Source organism: Serinus canaria, chromosome 10 (assembly GCF_022539315.1).
Source record: "Serinus canaria isolate serCan28SL12 chromosome 10, serCan2020, whole genome shotgun sequence".
Taxonomy (NCBI): domain Eukaryota; kingdom Metazoa; phylum Chordata; class Aves; order Passeriformes; family Fringillidae; genus Serinus; species Serinus canaria.
In genome coordinates this window covers 8,880,643-8,902,135 of record NC_066324.1, presented here as the reverse complement: position 1 = coordinate 8,902,135, position 21,493 = coordinate 8,880,643, and the positions used below count along the sequence as shown (strand labels likewise).

Here is a 21,493-nt window from a genome sequence, read left to right as displayed (position 1 = left end):
TCTTTCCAAAATATGGACAAATGAAAAACAGTCATTATTATGTCAACTGAATAATATCTAAATCTAAATGCCAATCAGGCCTCTCTCTGCAGTGTAAATACTCATTTTACTGTATTTTTTTTTCTAGAAATAAGAGCTGGAAGCCATGGAGGCAGCTTCTAGACAGGCATTTTCATGCCACTATTTCCTGGGGAGCTCTAGTTTGCCTAAGAGAATCCTAAAGGTCCAAAAATGACTGCATGTTGTGCTTTGACATGGGAGTTCAAAAGCCCTAAAAAGAATTACATCAAATACCAAAATTATACACCTAAAGCTGGATATAAAATGATGAGAGGAGTGGTGGATCTTTTACACAGATTCACAGACCAGTTTCAAAGGATTTGTGCCAGCCAAGGAAGGACTGATTAGCTCAGGATGCAGCACAGAGCAGGGTGATTTGCCTTGTTCCAGCAGCCCAGGGTCAGCAGCCTTGCAAGCTTGCCAGGCAGTATTTTCTTTTCCCAAATTAGAAGTTGTGTGTGCCAATAGTAGGTTTCCTGGTTAATTCTGAGCTGTAAATTGAGGGAGAGCCAGGTGCCCTGTCCTCATCCAGAGTGAGGATAGAGCTAGTGAGTCCAGAGGATCTCACTGCCCTGAATTCAACAGGAGCTGTGAGCCCCTGGTTGCCATACCAGGGGTACTTTGGTCAGTCATCAGTGGCAGTAACCTAGAAAGCAGCTCCTCTGCTGCAGCATCCTGGTATAAGAAGAAAGTTATGATTTTCAAGAACCTAGCAGATTTAAATAAAATGGAAAAACAAACCATCGCTATGGGGATGCACTATAATTGCACTATGTGCAATATCATGACAGGAAAACATATGCCATAGTTAAAAGTATTTTCTCACTTTGAGACCTTATTTCAATTATGAAAAAAGCAGAAAATTGATTCTGACACTCTTCTACCATTGGATTGAAATGTCAGTAAAGTTTCTTTTTCAGTTCTTGAAAGTCTTTCAGTGCTCATGTGGCAGATGTTCCTCAGCCCAATCGCTGTCAAACACTCGTTGGTTTTGTGTGTGCATAAAGTGATGGCTGACAGCACTGGGGGTATGGAGTGAGTGCTCCATGCTGCACTGGTGCAGGCTGCTGCTAAGATTAGAACAGAATGAAAGCTCACTTCCTGGAGGCATCAGCAAGCTTTATTTGCAAATTTTTTTCAGTTGCATCAGACATGTGGAATAAATTATCATAAACTGCTTGTGATTAAATGTAAAGTACCAGGAGGATTTGCAATAGTTAATCCCTTTATTTCTGGAGTCTGTGAAGAGCAAATTAAGCTTAAGACTGATACATAACTGGTTTTCATTAAACTAATGCTCTTATATTATAGAATTGTTTGGTTTAATTATGGAACATAATTTTAGAAATTATAAGCTTTAGAAATAAGGCAGTCAGCAATGTATACTAGTCTGTAACTGATGTTATTATGCATGAACCACAAGTTTAAACTGTGATACTTCTAAAGTGACATTAGAGGCACTAAAACCTGCTCCTACATTTTAGTAATAAACTAGATCTTTTTTTGTACCGGTATATTACATGGCTGTGGTCAAAAGCAGATTTCCCTCCTAAATTCTGCTGAAAGAAAATCCTCTATTTCCATATATTTTAATTTCAACAAAGTTTTGGAAGACAGTTTTGCTTTCCATTTAACTAAAATAGATGAGATTCTGACATCTGAAAGGATTTACCTCAGCAAATGTGACTCCATGTTTAAAAAAAAAACCAAAAACACCTCAAACAAATCAAATTTTGTTAACATGCAAAAGGAATTAACCTCTGGACTGGAAAAGTGTGTGAATAACAAAGTAAGCAAGCAGAAAATATTAAATGCACTTGGTTTCTCATTCAGTTCCTTCTCCCTTTCTCCTTCTTTTCCCTTTATATATCTACCAAAGGAGCAGTCCCCACTGATGTTGATGTAAATGCAGCCATGTCTGGAGCTCTGGACATGAGGTGCTATGAAGAAGAAGTTCTCCTCCTTCAGTGGCAGAACAGGGAGCTCTGGGTTGCTGGTGAGCTCTCTGTTGGCTGAGCACATTCTTTGCCCAGAAAAGGTTAAGTGGATTATCTGTGGGCCTTCAGGTGTTGAGGTAAACCTCTAAGCCTGTGGTTTCATGAGGCAAGGTGAGCTGATCTAGTAGTTTACCACTTCTGAAAGGATAATCTTGTTCCTTTGCTCCCAGCTAACACACCCAGCACTTTCTGTGTGTTATCTAGCCCTTGAGAGAATCTACTTTAACCTGTTCACCCTGCAGGAAAAGGACAGGATTTTCTTGAGTTAATAAATGGAATTGATTAATGAAAATAGGTGATTAGTGCTGTGGTTTGGGCAAGTAACAAGGGTGGGACCATAACAAAGAAGGGAGGAATGGCATAAAAGAGAATGGAAACAGAATCTTACCCATTTTTGGTTTTTTTTTGTTTTTCTCAGGTTATTGTGAAACTACACCATGAAATACAGTCCTGATTTATCTGAGAAGGTAAATAGAAGCATTTATTTAGGTAACTGGAAAATACTTCATTGTTAAAGGCAAAGCAGTAGGTAGTGGAAGAGCATGGAGAGGTTGGTGTTGGTATGTGTGCTTCTTGTTTGCCCTATTTATAGCAAACATTCTTTTTAAATATGTGATGAGTTAATTAGGTAAGGACTTGTCTTCAACTAAATGGCATTTTTGTGTGTCACAAGATACCTTTGAAACATTGACTTCTGCACTGAAGGATCAGAAGACTGGAATAGAAAAAGAAGAGACTGTGAGCACATCCTTCTTGACAAGGGAAAGCAAAGGCATCTCTAAATTAGGTCTGATTGGTCTGATTTTCTTGTGCAAGTCTTCTTTTTCCATCTGGAATTTTTTTTTTTTGCTGGAGGAATTTGAGCCATTTCTACATTTGTCCAGGATTTATGGATGTTCAGTAGCTTAGGCAGAGACACTGCAGTTTGGAGATTCCAGATATGTCCATGTTGCATTTTCAGAACAGACACAGAGTGCATTTGCAGTTAGTCAGATGTTTTTTGGGCAGTAGCACAGAAGCCTCCTGTGGCTCTAATATGAATAGTCTTGATAATTCCAACACAAACCAGAAGCACTGAAGTATTTTATAATAAGTATGTCGTTTTCACTGTCCATGAAATCTTGCAAAGTGTGGCAGCCAAGCCCTGCTGTAGGGAATTGTGGGGCTGTAACATGCAGGAATAGAAAAGAATGGAAACAAAAGTGTAATGGCAGTATGTGCAGTGATCCTGGCTGAAACACAAAACATGTTGCCTTTTGTAAGTAGAACTTGCCAGGGCTATACTGAAGGCTGTGAACATCAATTCCAAGAATGCAACTTTTCCTGGAGGGTAGGATTTTTTTTTTCTGATTTTCTACAAATTTTGCCCAATTGGATGTCCTCTCTGTTCAGTGGGTACACTGCAGTCTCAAGCACTGACATGCAATTCAGTGAGTTTAAACCCTGGGGAACAATATTCCTTAAAGTTTTGGCTGCAGGGTTTCTGTTCCAAAGCACTTCAAACATCCTTCCCCCCAGGACCCACCCTGACTTACTGTTGGAGGTGGTACACAATCAGTAGCAGTCTCCTTCAGTCAGATGGGTGTGCTAATAAGCTAAAGACAACATGCAAAGGAAATACTATTCAGAGGTCCTGAGGTCCCAGGGGCTATGACTCAGATTTGGGACAGGGTGCGAGGAATTGCTTTATTTGGTATCTGCTGCCTCCTCCAGCGCCGTATCATTGTTAAAAGTGAAAGACTCACGCACCCAACTCTTTCCTCATTGTTTATAAGGGTGAGGTATGTGGATCATACTGCTGTTAAACAAACAGAGGCATACAAGGTTTTCCATGTTCTAGGTGTAACTTGGCTAAGGCTGAGGAATCCAGAGTTAAGGCTGCTGTTGCAGACATAATTAACTCCAGCACCATTACGTGTAATGCAGCTATGCAGCTCCATGTGGGCCATCCACTGCCTACCCAGTTCCATGTAACATGCTCTGGATACTTGTTCAAGTGTATAACTATATAAATAAATATAAATACCTCAACATCTGAGCAATTTCTAAGAATGGGGTGTTTACAAGATAAGAAGGTAAAGGTGGGTGCCCTAACTGCAACAGTAGCAGCAATTACCAGTGTAATGTGGCACGAGAGGAATAATCATAGTAAATTATAATTATAATCCTCTGACCTGGCGTTGATTTACAGAAGTGTTGTGGCTGTAGTTTCTGAATGCTTGGCAGAGAATTTTGAGCATTCTAAAACCATTCCTTCAATCAGATACCTTGTGTTTTAAGTTTTAGGTTATTTCAAAAACTTCTTTATTTGATTTAGGCTTGGGTTAATTTTATAATGAAGGAAACAAGAGCTCATTAACAAAAAACTGATGCTCGTATACTCTGTGGTTTTGCAGCTAATGGCTATTATTTGAGGTAAATCACTTATATGAATGCACTAATATCTACCATTGAGCTTGTTACCCACAGCAAATTTTGTTACTAAATAAATTTTAGTTTTCCTCTGACTGCAGTCAGGACTAAGGTTTGCTCATGTCAGCAACCACATGTGTTGCTGCACTGCTGGTAATTGTGAGGAGTTAATGAACAAACTCAAGGCAGGGACTGTGTATTCAGTTTCTTGTATTGCTGTCATGCCCTAATGACCAAAATGGAATACTGGGAATGCTGCATTTAAACCAAGTCTGACAGCAAGGATTAACTGGGACAAGCGCTGATTTGAACTTGACTGTGAATGTTTCTGAAATATACAAGTAGGAAAAGGTAAATATTGAATGTGAGGACATCCTGATCCTTTTATGTGAGCTCACTACTTAGTAGGGAGAGGGAGAAGTTACTTTTACATTTTATGAATGCCTAAGGATCTGAGCATGCTCTGTCAAGCAGGATACAGAGCAGACTGCAGCTCTGTTCTGTGTCTGTTAAGGAAATGAGCCCCACCTCTGCTAAAATGGGCAAAACATCCTTGGTAAACAGAGCATTGGGCAGAGCTTACACAATTAGCAATTACTCCATGAACCCAGGCTGGCCACTGCCCAACTTCAACTGAACTTTCATCCTCCTACAAGATTCTGTTTAGAAACTATTTTTAAACAATAATACTCTCTAGCAACACCCATCCTAGAGGACATCAGCTGCTCTGACTGTCATCTCCACTCCTGCTTAAATTGGGAACAGAAAATGCCACCTCTCACAGAAATGATGGAAAGTCAGTGACCAGTACTTCAAGTCTTACACATCTTCATTATTGAAAAGGTAACAAATTACTCCCACAATGCTGTATTGTTGCACTCAGTCCTGCACAAAGGCTTCTTTAGAGTCATTGTGCCAGTGTGTTTTTCATGACAGAAAGTGAATATGTTGGAAAGCTGTCAGTCAGGGGACCTGAATTCATCTCTGCCCTCAGTTTGGATTCAAACTGTGTGCCAGAGACAAGGAGTATTTTGCTGATTGCAGGTTATGCAAGCAAGATTATGCCTTCGTTACCTTTTAACAGTCAATGTCATTTTGTAATTTGACAAAAAATTGGAGTATTTAGTCATGTGCTACTTCCAATAATGTCTTAGAGCACCTCCTGGAAAGTCTTGGCAAAATAACCACTGCTCTGAAACAATTTTTGAGTTCAAATAGATGGGAACTTGCCCAGAATTACTTGAAACAGTATTAACCACTGACGTTTTCCCAAATCAAGTGTCTCCTTCCTTTCCTACCAGCATATTCAGCTCTCCACAGCTTCTCAGCACTATTAACTGGCTGGTTACACTCTGAGCATAGATATATTGCAGCCATGGTCTGGTTTTGGAAAATAGAATTCAAAGCAGCGCATGCAAAGAGGAAGCGATGTAGAGAAAACAGGACAGAATTTACTTTTGTTTCATAATCCAATTGCTTTGGATACACTGAATCAATGGGGCTATTCCAGCTCTGAGAATAAGGCCTGCTCATGTGACTACGTGCTTGGAATCCCAAACTCTGCCAATTCCGGCTGGCATAACTAAAGAGATCCCTGCCTCCAGCTCTCTGCCTGTTCTCCTAGATGCTGTCAGGCCAGTGGGAGGGGTGGCAGCTGGGCAGTGTTCTTGCCCTGAGACACCCAGTTTGGGATAGCAGAACAAGCAGCCATAAAATTCAGTTTTTACTGTCCTGTGAGCAGCAGTTGCTGAAGGCTCCAATTCACAGTTCTTTATGGATTTTGACTTCAGCAGCTGAAAAGGTCACTATCCTGCTAGCACTCATTACTCCAGCAAAAATTGTAATAGGAGCCTCCAAACTAATCACAGGGGGTTAAACCCTGTTCTTCAGAGCTGTCACCAGTATGGATCTGTCAAAATCATTGCTTGCATGCAAGGTCAGGGAAGTCAACTAGCCAATGTGTATTTGTATGCATGTATACACATGCTTTTAAAAACACTTCTGCCTGTTAACTACGATCTCCTGGTGAGCATTTGATTCCTCTATGGTTCTAAAATGAAGCTGGTTTTGTCAGCAGTTTGTCAAATCATATACTGTGAGATTTTCCCACCAAGAGGGGAGTAGTAGCAGAGCCGCACTGTGGGAAAAGTGATTTATTGCACACATGTTATAAGGGAAGTTGCTCTGAAGAATATTTATATTTATGATTTAAATGAGATCATCTGGGGATTTTTTCAAGAAAGGAGTAAGAAAAATTTAAATGGATGCAGCTCTGTGTTAGTGTGAGCAGTGGCCATGACTTTTTGTGGGAATAAGTGTAAAAACCTCTAAACTCTTGCTCTGATTTTGAAAAATAATGTAAGAGTTATTTTGGGAGTATAGCCTCCAAATTCCTACCCTTTGGGTGTAAAGCAGGCAAATGTCTGGATTTTCAGAATAAAAAATGCTGCCAGTAGATAAATGTTTGGAATTATTTTGACTGCAGCCAGCAAATATATCTCATCACTATGGTTGCAAAAACAAACACCCACCAAAGAACTGTATCTGACACAGGGAAAATAATTAAGGGAAATGGAACAATTTGCAGCTTGTATTAAATTCTTTGCGTTCCCTCACACAAGTCAGTAGTTAGAGGGGTGAACTATGACCTTGATGTGAATATTCTGTTTGAGTTCTTGCCATTCTGACAGTAGCAAATAGGGCAAACACTACTTTAAAATAGAAAGGAACTTGAGATGTAGCCTCCTACTCTGAACCATTTTCCATCCCACATTTTTGATAATCGATGTGAATTCAAAAGTGTGGTTTTGCTTTTGAGCCCAAACTTAAAATAATTTGGTTTTTTTACCTCTGGTTTGGATGTAGTTAAAGACAACAGAACTTCCCAGAAGCACCTTACTGTTAGGAGTTCTGCCAGTTCAAGTTCAATGGGATCAGTCCATAGTTAAGCAAGCAATGCAGTTCTGTACCACTAACAAAAATAATTTCCTATAAAATATATTGATATGTTTTCATCCCCAGGTATTTTAATTTTTAAAAAACAGCAGTGAAAGGAAGAAAACAAAGGATTGTATATCCATGATTAGATAGCCATAAAGGAATATCAAATTCAGAGATTTTGGTACTTGGGGCACAGCTCACATTGGAATGGCTGATGCCCTTCTGCACTGATTGTTGTGCAGCTGCTAAACCATCAGCATTTAGAACCAGCCTGAACATGAAATTTATGCTGTGTTTTTATGAGCAGGTTGTAAGTAGCCATGAAGCATTGTCTCTTCCAGGACCTAAGGTGACACTTTTTAGTAGGGCATTCTTGGAGAGAGGAGGAGCCAGAGGAACACTCCAGGTACAGTAGAATTAAGTAATACCATGATCCACTTCCAAAATCTTTTTGCATCACCTTACTTAAAAGTAAACTTCCATTTTAAATTGCAGTTCATGGATACCTGCAAACCTTACAGCAAGTGATTTCAAGCTAGAAAAGGAGGGATAAAGTTCTATCTTACCTCTTTTTAAGTATTTTACACAGGAAAATATACTGAAATTAAGAATTTTTAATTAGTTTATGTAATTTACCTATAAATTTTAGAAAAGTCAGTCATCAATCCATTCACCTTCCCCCCTCCCCAGACAGCAGTAGGGTGACATCATATAAAGAGAATGAACACAATGCTGGAAGTGTCCTGCTGGTTTGTATTAGCCTCCCTGATCAGGCACATCCTGTGTAGCACCAGTTCAGCTTTACCAGTTTGAAAATAGTAGTGATAGTAGAAGATAGTCTGTGTGAACAAAGAGTGAACCAAGAGTTCACCATGTGGAGAAGCTTCCCAGTACCCAGCAAACAGAGAGCAAAGCTGCTGGGAACTTTTCAAAGGTGACTGCACAGTCATTCCTCTTCAGACACAGCACACTTTCTGTACAAATTTAACATGTCCTCCTCCTTCAAAATACTAACACAGGAATGAGGAGGAGGAGAGATAAAAGAGGTTAAAATTATTATTAGTCTTTCTAAGTGACGCCCTTCATCCTGTCAGATGCCAAAATGCTTTCTGAAACAGATGGAGCAACTAACCTGGAAACTAAGGAGAAAGTGAGTCTGTGGGCGAGGAAAGGAAAAATAAATCCTGTTGTTTAGAACAAATGGGGTACCATGTTCAGGCCTGATAGCAGAGACTGCTTGCAAAGTTTGGTTTTGTGGGACTTTGATGAGGGTTTTCTGAGACTCCTGTTACACATGTAAAAAGCAAAGCCACCTATATCTTATTAATAGTTGTGAAAACTTCATTTTGTGAGGATGGATTTGAGAACCTCTGTGCTGAGAAGGGAGGGTGGGATGGCATTTCTTCCCTTGATACAAATTCAAAATCTGTTACTGCTAATAACATCTGTGTGTAACTGTGGAGCTGCTAAAGATGAAATGAAAGGCAACTTAAGTATTTTTTCCTTCCTGACTCCAACACCTATACAATCCCTTTTGTCTATCCATTCTGTGTCTGTGTGTTAAATTTGTGTATGCTCCATAGCAGCTAACTTATTTTTAAATGCTGGACAGACAAAAGAAATTTCTGTTTTCCCTTATAGAATCCCTTCTTGAATCCATTGATAAATTAACTGTGTGAAAACATAATCTTATCCTTAATTTTTAATTCTTTTGACAAAAGCTTGAGTAACATACTATTTATGTGTCTATGAGTAATGAAGACAAAAGCAATTTAATAGTACCTTATTTAGTGTGTATGTTACTTATATCTCCACAGTCATCAACTAAAATGGAGGTGATGTTCAAGCTGCTGGTGAAAGTAAAGGTAGTTGTATCACTGTAGTTAATCAATGGATGCTTTGAAAATTAAAGTCCTAAGGAAGAGTAGAGAAAAGGAAGGAAAATACTAAACAACCTTGTGTTTGGACTGGGTATTTCCTGAAAGATCTCAGCCCAGTGGTAGGAGGTATACTGAGCAGGTGGGCTGGCAGAGATGGACAGACAGCTGGTTTTGTCTGGCCTGCAGGTGTTTAACTTGGCTGCCTGCAGGTTAGCTGTGAGATGCCAGATTTTCTGAGGAAATCACCTTGTTTAAGAAGTGACTCTTGTTCATTCCCATAGTGAGGTCAGTAAATGAGGCTGTGGCTGTTTTCACTTCCTCTCTGCTCATCTCTCTGACACAGTCCAAAAACCCCAATCCCCTGCTGTCAGATTTAGATGGGAGAGAAAACAGGCTTTGCAGGTATGGTACAGTGAGTTTGCCTTTTCTTGTATTAGAAACAAAAGACATAACAAAACCAGATATTGCTGTGATGTTTAATATTGAAACTACTGTTAATGTTATGTCATTCTTTTGAGATTTTTTTGTTGTTGTTGTTGTTTGATTTTGATAGACTGACAAACATTAGCTGAGCTCTGTGTGCTTTTATTTGAAATAATGTTTTTCAGTAGTTCCCAGATGAGCAAGTACTTGATTGTAAGTATTTTGGGATTCACTGCTGTGAAAGTTTTGGGGTCAATCCAAAAGTAAAACTGCAGAAATAGCTGTATAACATCAGCAAAGGCAGTTTGCTCCTTTCCAAGTTGTAGTAAGCCATAAAGTAAATGTAATGCACTGGTAATAGATGTGAACTGAGAATCTTCATGAATGGTGTCAGATACACATGATTAATGTGCTGTCTGCTAGAACAGAGTGTCAAATACAGACTTATATAAGTAGGTTAAATAAGTCTGCCCTGAGCATAATGTTGTCATCAGTGCACTTTTCCTCTTGTGCTAAGTGTGATTGCAGCCTGACTGATCTGGGAGTGCTGTTAAAGGCAAAGTTCTCCCGTTGCATTTTTGGTTTGTGACCTGACTGCCCTATCAAGCAATCATTTAATTCCTCTTGCAACTTTTATGTTTCCTGCATGGAATCAGATCTGTAAGAGTCCAGGCAACCTCTCTTAAAATCAGACATAAATTTCTGACGTTGTAAAAGGAGAGTAGTTGAATGTTGATCTTTGTTATCTTTAATCAAGAAATGTAAATATATGCAGAGTACAATATTTTGTTCTTGCTCCACAAAAAAAGCTGCATTTCACTCCTTTTAACATATAAACCCTCAAAATGCTATGAAAAAGCACCAATACTGTTCTTTATGAATGCAGGCTGTGTAGTCAGCCTCCCAAACATGGCACTGAAAATGGAATTCCCACTGTCATACCTGGCTCTGCAGATTTACCCCACTGAAGTTCCTCAGAAGACCAGCATGCTGGAAAATGCACAGTTCTGGGAGAAGGTAAGGAGAACCAGCTTCTCACCACAGTCCAGCACCCCAGAGAAGTTTGCAAAAGTCAATCACAGCTGGAGCCTCTACTTCTAACCTGAGGTAACCCATCAAAGTTTGCTCCTGAAGGGTCATTTTGCTGAGTGCCTCTTAATCTGTTTTTGCAGTCATGCCAGAGAACAAGCTGACAGTCAATCAGCTTAACTTAAAAGAGAGGGTGCAAGCTTTGCTGTCCTCAGTCCTGTGAGGCTGCTCTGGAAGAGACTGTGTGTGCCTCACCCTTCTCCCCCAGGGTACTGCAGCTCCAGATAGATTCTAACTGATGGCTGAGCAGCACAAATTACACATCTGATTGTGTCATTACTGGTGTTTTACTGTAGTGACTGGTCTAGTATGCAAGTCTGTGGTTGCACTGGAATCAAAAATCCATATGGCTTGGGGAATACAGGATAGGATAACAATCATTAGTGTAAGGTCAGCTTGAACCCTTAGGTGTTGAGTTGTCACCAAAAATATTTGGTTTCCATTTAATATACTACACAGCAGATTGCCTTCTTATTCTAAGTGAAAAACTGATATTGAATTAGAAGACCTTGCTCTATATGAAGGAAACTCAGAATACTTAAAAGAGGGGAACATAAGGGCAGTCACATAGAATGTGATATATGAAACAAGAGCCAAGTTAAAAAATGATTAGCTGTTTGCCAGCCAAAGAAAACAAGTGTCTGTGAGACCTAACCTGCCTACTCCTCTCCTAAGGCTCATATACCAACTCATGGGAGCCGTGCAGTGGAAATGTACATTTAATTCTGATTTGTTTTACTTGGCAGTTGTATTCCTTCAACCTTACTGATTTCAGCATTCAATATTTTAATGATGCATCTCAATAAAAAAATCTGAGATCTTACTCAATCAGCCCTGAAAAATAATACAAAAACATACCTCCACTTAATGACACATGGCATTATTCCCAATGATTGATTCAGAAGTAGAGCAACCAGAGCTGCACATAGTAATATAAGGTATAGGTAAATAATGTATTTACACAGTGCAAAAAGATATTTCTTGTTTTGTTCTCTATTCTTTCCTGATTATTCTTTCTTAGGGTTTTCTGTGTGAATTTATTCTAAGAGATGTTGAGTGATTTGGAAAGAAAAAGTTAAGTAAATTAGTCAGTATTTTGGGTCTGCTTTGAGAAACATAAACAACCAAACTAAGTTTACCTAGTTAGTGTATTTAGGAGTAGTAATTTAGAGAGCAAGTAATTAATGAATTTCACCAGCAAATCACAGATTTGACAAGTCCTTGAACAATCCTTAGCAGAAAAATTTAGGACTGGCATGAGATAAAGCTCTGAATGTATATTTGGATAGATTTTTCCACAGCTCTTTGAAAGTCTGGCCTCTGTTTTATGAAGTCTGTGATTTTTTTCCGTTGTGAGAACAGGAGAAAATGATTTGGTATTTACCTTGCTCCTTCACATGCCAGACATCTCAAACTGAAATCATTTCTGTCTTGTTGTGATTCATTCAGTCAGAGAAACTTAATGCATTTTACTCACTTGAATATTTTCACCATCATACTACTTTAGTGAACTAGTTAAGTGTTATTAACCCCATTTTACAGCTGAAAAACACAGAGATAAGAGAGATGAGAAATGACACTTTCAAAAATGATCTCTAAAACCATAAGTGTAAAAATTCAGGAGCCCCTTTTGAATGCAGATATCAATCATTTTGCCAGTGTGTCCTAATAAATTTAGCAATTTTGGCAATGCATCTTGTGACTCTTACTTTTTAATTTTATTTCCACTTTCACCATATTATTTCAAAATGAAAACAAATGCAAACTTTATTCATCACCCACCAGATCTGCTAAGACTAAATAACACAATACTGACTTCACCATGCTGGTGAGGGCTGTGCTTCAGCTGTTTATTTAGTAGTGGTGCTATTTATAGAAAGCTCCTTCATGTGATGGTGTTGCCAATAACACAGATGTCCCTTGAATGCACTCTATTTTAAACAGAGGTGAAAGGCTAAGGAAAAATATAAAAGAACCCACCTTTAATATTTCAATTTAACAATAACAAGCAGGGTGTGGCCACCCTGAAACTGCAGCTTGTCAAATGCTTGGGAGAAGGGAAGGGTGGGAAAGCTCTCTGCTTACCAGTTCCACAGTCTGGTTAGTAAAAACACATCTGACACCAGTGATTGTGGCCTGAGAGATACAGTGAGAATGGGTGGTGCTTTTAGTAATTGCTGTGAATAAACAGTCTTTCTAGCATGTAGAATGTAGCCATGGAAAAAGCAGTTTTATGAGTGTTAATGTAGTTATATTTTAGAAGCTGTGAATAAAAACTCAAGAATTCTTGGCTGTATAAAAAAATAAATCTCTTTAAAGTACTGGTTTTGCCCCCAAGGACACTAAGAGACTCTGCACATAAAGCTTATCCAGAAAGTTTCTTCTTTTGTGCTCAATTTGCTGTCCTTAAGCTGAGAACTGTGATATTTTCAGTGTTTAAAATGAGACTTACTGGCTGCAGGTTACAGAAAATGCTGTTGCTCCTATTTGATAGTGGTTTAATAGTAATTTAATAGTAATTTAATAGAAATTCACAAGAACATGGGAAGGTCAAAGGCAGAAAAAATGCCCATTTTACACATGGATAGTCCTCCCTGGAATAACTTGCACTTCATATTAACTTGGTTTTGAGATGTTCTTTGGTATGTGTGTGTTCTTGTTGTTTGGGGGGAGTGCTGGGGTTTTTGTTGTGTATTTGTGGCTTAGTTTTGTTTGTTATTAATTAGAGAGTAACAGTCTGAACTTTCTGTGAACTGAAAATTTAAGGCCTAAATAATATGTATTTACCTGGAATCAGCTTAGTAGAAGCTAAGATAGTTTCATCCTTGCCTTGGAGGAAAAAAAATCACATATATTTCCAGCCAGAATAGACTTCCAGTAACCCACAGTTACCCAGAACTTGCTCTCCAACATATGAGGTCACCTGGAACAAGCACTTGATTTTTTGAATTCTCTTTTTATTGGGATTTATTAATTTAGTTCTGATTCAAGAGGAGTTAGAAATGAAGAAAAAAATATGAGTGCTGTGTAGAATCAGAGCTAATGTGTTCTGCTATTCCAGAAGACTCTACCAAATAACTTCCACTCTGTTTTATCTAACTATGAAGGAATTTTATTCTGAGAAAAGGGAGTATTTTTCAGAGTGTGTAGCATGGTTGAGTGTCTGCCATAAAACAGACTGGTAATTCCTCCAAAAATGCTACAAGCAGGTTGTAGGGAGTCTAGTATCTAGACAGATTTTGTCTGGGCTCATTCAGCACATGGAAAAAATATTTCATCTCATTTCTTCCCAAACTGACACCACAAAGCCATTTCATTTATTTTTCTTGACATGTTGTTGTGTTGTTCAGTACTGAATGCAGTGTCCTCTGACTTTGGAACAAGCTGGTAGGATTGAGCAAAACTCTTTCCTTTTCACAGTTTGAAGGAAAAATGGGATCATAAAAGAGAAAGTTAACTACAGAGCAGTGATTGGGCTCCTTGCACAGAAATGTCAAGCACACCTGAAGCAAATGACTCTGGTAAGGCTTGCTAACCATCTGTACATCTATTTTTGTTGCTTTCTATACCTTAAGGCCTCCTACAATAAATCCTCACCTAGTGAGAATCTAGTGGTAAATTTGTCAACTTGAACAAATTATAATTCTGCTGATGGCACAAAATAACTGTACTTTCCCATCTGGGTCATCTAATCAAAGCAGGAAAAGATCAAACCCCTTCCAGAGATAAGCAGCATGAAAAAATTTGCAAGGAAACTAAATATTACAACGTTTTGCTCCTGCAACTTTCAGTTGGGTGGGGGTGGGGGAGGAAGGAAGATCTGCAGCCAACTCAGAGAAGGCTGTAGTGTTTCTGGAATGAATGGGAAGTGCAGGGGTGTAAAACTTAACTGCTATCTTAGACAGGAGTCAGGCTTTGCTTGAACAAGGGAGATCTCTTTAATAGTTCACTACTGAACTGTGAAGGTAAAATGAGAGCAGGATGCATTACAAAGATGTTCCAAAGATGCAAAAAGCTTGACTTACCACTATTCTTTTGTGTCTGTGATTCTCTTCAATCTCATACCCATGTTAGCAGCTAGGAAGAAAGAGAAACCTACTTTTACACTGATCCAGTTTACTTAACTCTTTGCTCAAATTGCTGCAGAAGCAGCATCTGAGAAAAAAGTAAATTGATGGTGGGAAAATTTGGGAAATGCAATGATGGCAGAGGATCCTGATAAAATGAGAGCAGAAAATCTGCAAGTCCACCATAAATGTGGGAGCACCAGAGCGTCCCGCCTCCAACAGAGTCTACTTTGAAGGAGTTAGCAAATAATTTATTCTAGGACTATACCTCTTATTCTAGCCAAGGTCTACTGCAAAAAGATCACAGTTTCCCCAAATTTATAGCTGACAAATCAAAGGTCTTTTCATATAATTCTTATCAGAACTGAGATTGCTGCTTGCTCACAGAGGCTCAGATGAGTGGCAGGGAATTATCAGTTTACTCTTATGTCTTTTATCATCTTTTGTGAACCAAAATGTCTGCAGATGCTTCAATATCTGGGCCTCAAAAATAATTTCTACAAAAAATAAGTGCCATAAAATGTGATTACTTAAGTAGTCCTAGAAAATGTGAATGGCAGAGGAGATGGGTGATCCCTCCTAACTGAAATCCTAATTATCATTAATCAACCATGAGTTAACTGAGAGTCACAGCACATCAGGGGTACAACCATGGGTCTCAGGAGATCTGAGCTTGTTTCCTGCTTTATGGCAGATCTCAGTCTCTGAAGCTGGACAAGTAATTTAATCACTGTTGGCCATCTCCAGCAGGGGTGATCAGCTCCAACCTTTTGCCTCCATTGCCTCTGCAGACTAAAGGCTCCCAAAATGTGGCAGTCTGTCACTGCCTAAGCTCTGCACAGCCTGATTAGACAGGGGCCCCTTGCACAGTCATCTGGCAAACACCATAACACAGTTCATAAATAATCATGTTTTACAATAGCCCTTTTCTTCAGTTCCCAAGGAGAAGACGTAACACATTGTGTTAAAGGAACCACTCTCATCTGGTAATATTAAAAATGTTCTGAACTGCTCTCCAGTCGCCCAAGAAGTCAGATGAAGTTGTAAAATCCCTTTCAACAACTTGGTGTGATTTTAACCTGTCTTCAAGTCTGAGCTTGGAAATTCTTCCTTTGAAGAGAGTTCCTTTGAACAACTAAGGTACGAAATTAATTTCTCAAAATGTTCGTGGTCTTTCAGGGTTCCAGGTTTTGTTCTGATATTTATCAGTGACTTTTGGCTTGCCAGAGCCTTCCTGGATTGAATTCATAATTTAAGAGGGGAGGATAAAGTCAGCTATTGCACGTACCTTTAATGCAAAGTGAGTTACTCTACATGCACTGCAAAATGACAGCAATGACTGTCTGAACTATCCAGGCACAGAGAGCTGTTTCTGTCAAATACTTATGGTATGACTGAACACATGCTCAAAGTAAGATCTTTGTTTAGTAAATATTGAATATTCCCTAGTCCTTTATATCCTGTCGTCATTTCCTTTGTACAGCTTGCAGCTGTACTTTCAAGCCTTGTACAGAAGTAATTGCTTAGGCAGAGTTCAGAAGTGTGTTTAACTATGTAGCACAGATATTTTTGATGTTTTTTCCTCTCAACAAAATTAATGGAGTTCTGTATCCAAACTCTATCCTGCATCCAAACTGGCCTGCACCAACATCTTCTGTGTATAAGACAGTAGATTCATTTGTTATCCATTTATTGAGTATAAATATACTGTAATGCACATATAAATCTATAAATATAAATAAATACATATCTACATAAATATATATTAAAAAGTAAGGAACTTGGCTGCCATGTAGTCCGTTTGTGGTTTTGGAAAACACAGGCTTTAGGGTGGAGATAGCCATTGTATTGCACTAGCTAGTTTCTCACAGTTTAAGAAGCAGCAGCTCAGAACACTTTGGTCCAGGCAGTAAAACAGGAAAGCAGCTCCTCCATGTAGATCCATGTGTTTCACCAGGCCTCTGAAAAGGGATGTGTGGAAGGGATGATGGCTAATTCATAGGTTCCTGTGAGTTGGGCAGGAATGGGAAAAGAGGGAAATTGTGTAGTGGTGAAGCCTTGCAGGAAGGAACATTCACTGAGGAGGGTGAGGAGGGAAGGAGGACTGATCACCCTCAGTGTTCACAGAACTTGCTCCATGGCAATGCCTCTGTGTTTGTTGGGTTGCAGAACAAACTTGGAAACCACAATATTGCCGGGTAGTTTTGTCAGTTTTGAGTTGTGGGCAGAGCACACAGGTTTTGGGTTGAAATCTTCATTTTATTTTCTGCCCAATTCATATTGAAATGGGTTCATTTCTTAGTGATTTTTTTTTCTGTTGTGTTGTCCACCCAGCACGTTTCCATTCTCTGAGCTGAATGTGCAGTGACTAACACTGACAGAGTTAATTAATTGCATAGTAAACATCTGTGTTGGGGCTGCTGCCTCTCTCAATTCTCACTCTTTTTAAGTTCTGCCAGAGGACTGGGCTGTGTAGGGCTAGACAGAAGAGGAGTTTGGATGTTGTTAACAACTCTGTTAGGAAATGTATTGAAGGTGTAAGCACCACTTGATTATGCTGCTGAACAACATTTACAGGGCACCATGATTCAGCTCAGTGGCCTGCAGGTGGAAAGCAAACCATTATTTTCACCTTTTTTGCCTTGTAGAATTCATATGGGCTTCAAAGTCAGGGGATGAAAACCTGCAAATTCTGAAAATGTTTAAACTCATTACTTCCTGAGAGTTGTTCTATAAATGATAACAGAAAAGTCACAGAAAAAAAAAAAAGTAATTAAAAAAACCCCAAACAAACTGACTAGCAACTTAGATGAGGTGGAATTCATGCTTGGTTCTCTGAAAAGACTCCCAGCCTATGCATAGCAATCCTGAATGGGTAGTGTTCAGCAGGCAGCATCCCATTTTCCATCCTTACCAACTCCAATTGTTGTGATTCATCCAGAGATGGGTTTTTTCCAGTGTTAAGATAATGGAACAGCAAAATCTTCCATGAATATGAAAGTCAGAGCCTCTGACTGAAATTGAAATTATTCTTTTGACAGAGTAGCAATAGAAAAATGATAAATAACATTATCACACCAAGGGAAGCAATACATTTGCAGTGTCAAGGGTATCAAACCAGTGATTAGCATATTCAGTTTCAAATTAACCTCATTATAAATTATAACTGTAAAATCTCTTTTGAAAAATTACTTCAAAGTGAGCCTTACTCCAGACAGATAGCTGGAATTTGACCTCTTTGTAATAGCTTTAATTTTTTCCCTTTAATTCATTATGATGTCACCAATAAATACAATAATCTGTGTCTTCTGCCAAAATGGTTCACAAAATATTATCTGTCTCTCAGGGGAAGTGGGGAGAACAGTTTTGTTTGTTTGGGTTTTTTAAAAAGTGAATTTAAAAAGAAAATAAATATTATATAACATGTATTTTATGATTCAACATCTGAGGCCATGTTAAGAATTAAGAATTGTTTTATTGGTGTTTCAGTGCCAATTCATTTACATCACCAATTATGTTGCAGAAATAAAACTGCTTCAGGAAGGCTCAGAGCCTGGATCACAGCCCACAGCTTCACAGTCCTGTCCCCTGGTGGGAATTTAAACACAGTATTCCCCCAGGTGCTCCAGTTGGGTCAGCAGCTCTCCTGGGAGCTCGGGTAGAAATGGGGCTCTGTGGGAGCTGCACAGCTTTAGCCCTGCTCACAGACACCATCCAGGGTCCAGGAAGGGAATATCTCTCTATTTTCTTCAGACAGAATACAAGTAGGAGCAGATTTGTATAATGGCTTTTCTGCTGCACTGTTCCCCAAGGCTGTTGCTCAGCTGGAAGCAAGGGTGGGTGAGTCAGCAGTCTCTCTCTCTGTCCTTAAGGTGTCCTTAGTCTGTGCTATATTTAGGCAATAAAACTATTGGATTTTTCATTCAGAATTTCATACTGCACTGCTATTTCCAGAATAAAAAGTTGTCAGTGTACCAAGAAGAGTGACTCTAGCAGCACAGATTTTGAGGAGTAATTTATTATTTTTTTTTTCTTAAGACTCTGGATTAAGCTCTCTCAGTATTATCTGGCTCTCTCACCTGTTCCAGCTGCACTAGCAGGGTTGTATTTAGTTTTCAAGGTTACCTTGAGGTTGGATTCAGACCATGGTCAAGAAATGTAAACATGTGAAAGGCATGTGAGCATGTTTGGGAAATGCCATATGGTGTTCTTCCTCATCCTCATCATTGCTACTGAAAGCCTGCTGACATTTTTGCCTTGAATTCTCTTGGAAAGATAAACACCAAAACAAAACTTGGTGTTTATCAAGCCAGGCTTAGCCAGGCTCAAGCTCAGATGAGACTTTATCCCTCCAATGAAAACCTTAATCAGGCCAAGTTTATGTGGGACTGGTGCTTGCTGACTTATTGTTCCTGCCTGTCCTTTGTGAATCATGGAGAGAAACATAACCCAGTGCTGTCAGAGATGCATCCAGGCTGCTTTAACCTGGTTGTAGGGGCTCTTGGGCTATGTCTGCGCTGCTCAGTAGAGATACCTGTTTTGGCTACAAGCAGGTTTCCTCCAGAACCTGAGCCAGTACAGCTGTGCCAGTGGGGCTTTGCATAAGACTAATCATCATGTGCTGCTACTTCTGTGTGCCACACTCTGGGCTGTACAGCCCCACTGTCTGCTGCAGGAGAATGGAGGTAACTCTCAAACAGTTCTGCCTTGTGGGGCACAAAACTTGTTGGCTTCATACATGCTCAGGATTTCTTCTCATTTCAAACTTTTAGTCTCTGTAAATGCTTCAGGTTATTTTTGCCTTTCCTTTTGACAAACTGACAAACTCACAGAGACAAACTCACATCTTTTCCACCAGAGAAATCAGCCCTCACTGTTGCTAGCAGTGCTGAATTATGGCTGTGCAATGGGAAGAGTTGTGGATCTCCCACTGTCTTCATTTCTGATAAAAGAGACTGCCATCCAACAGTCAGGTATGATGCAGTGCTCCTGTTCATGCTCTAGAGATCCTATTCAGGTGGTCAAAAAGCCCAGCATTGTGCAGGATTGCCCTGGAAGCCCCACTGCTTTCTGGGAATGGCTGCTCTCAGTCATTTTCTCCCCAGCTCCCCTGCTGGCCCAGAACCTTCCCCTTTGCTCCTCACTGCTTTCCAGACAGCATCTGCTGCCCACCACAAGTGGGTTCCATGGGCTCTGAAGAGGCCAAGAGATGCATGGTTCAAATGTAACAGAATTCACAGGGCTATTGCTTGCTACATCTCCAGGGAATTCAGATTTGTATTGCAGTGCCCAATTTCCATAGCTGATTGGCTGATTTAAGGGACTCAGTTCCACAACCAAGTCTCCTGTGCAGCATGTGACTGGCTGGATGGTCCCCCCACATATTGATTTTACTTTGAGGAACTGATCACCCACCTGCAGCTTCTAAAAGTTTAAATTTATTTTGCTATTATTTGGTTTCTCTTGTCTGAAAATTCCCCTGGTAAAAACACTGTGCTTGCTTTTATCTCCTTTCCTGCTTCCTCAGCTGCCTCTAGCCCATTTGAGCTGTACCTCTTGCCACCCTGGTTCAAGTTAGTAAGTCACAGAGCTGACCCAGAATCACCTAAATCAAAGTTAAAATTTCTGTCAAGGTTTCTATTTCTAATTTGTAGCCACATTTTCCAAGGTAAAGCTCATCTATTTCTTTTCCTTCTTATCCTTGCTTCTTTTTTCACACTTCCAGGCACAGCTCTCTGAAAGCTGGTTTCAGTGTTGATGTAAAGCTTTAACAGTTGGCATTTGGTCTCACTCCCACTCAGCATTTCTTTATTCCTTTAGCTGTGATCCTACAACTGTGTGTGGGCTTGTGTTAGAAACCAGATCACTGAAATGGTACAACATTTATCGAGGCAGGGAAGGAGGGAGGAAGAACAAACTTGTTAAATTGACTTCACCAAGGTCTTTCAGAGGATTCACCTTCCTTCTCTCCCTGCATGGCTTTCTCTCACTCCTCCTCAGTCTTTGCCCACCTGAGCAGTCTCACCTGCCACTTGTAGACCATAATTTCTTGCAATCAGCTCCTCACACCCCATGTTTACAGAAGTTTACAAAGTTAACATCATGTCAACACAGTTTTCTCTCTCTGTCTTGTGCACCTTTTCACCAATACAGAGAAAAGTGTATTTGTACCACTGGGGCACATAGCACACAGAAAACAAGGAGCACATCAGGTTAAACCAATTGCAGTTCTGCATTGTAAGGAGGATGTGATAATGGGGCTTTTCAGGGAAGTCTGTTTGCCTCTGAGAGCTCATGGGGGATGCTGGGTGGTATAATGATAGAATTTTCACATGACCAGAATTTCATTACATCATTTGTTAGCATATGGAATGCCACAAGGGAGTTCTACTTTATTTAACATAGTAACAATGAACAGCTGGCTGCATTACAGTCCTCTGTGTCAGAGAGGATACAGTCAAAATATATTAGTCTAGTTTAAAACATTCAAATTACTTTTTTGTAGGCTGGCCAGCATTCCCCGTGAGTGGGCAAAAACAAGGAAAAGACAACTCAATAGTGGAAATAAAATGTCAAACATAATGAGAGCCTGAGGTCCAAGCAGAAGAAATGTTGCTGTGAAAGG

At 39.6% G+C, this 21,493-nt stretch overlaps 1 long non-coding RNA gene across 1 annotated transcript in view; it reads left to right on the top strand.

Annotated features, from left to right (window-relative positions):
- Positions 1 to 21,493, top strand: part of LOC108961998 (uncharacterized) — a 105,504-nt gene that overhangs the window by 63,020 nt on the left and 20,991 nt on the right. The window contains exons 28-32 of the long non-coding RNA XR_007778468.1: positions 1,940 to 2,056; positions 2,476 to 2,524; positions 5,167 to 10,819; positions 14,222 to 14,322; positions 15,804 to 16,008. This is a non-coding gene — a long non-coding RNA (uncharacterized LOC108961998). The remainder of the gene's footprint in view (positions 1 to 1,939; positions 2,057 to 2,475; positions 2,525 to 5,166; positions 10,820 to 14,221; positions 14,323 to 15,803; positions 16,009 to 21,493) is intronic.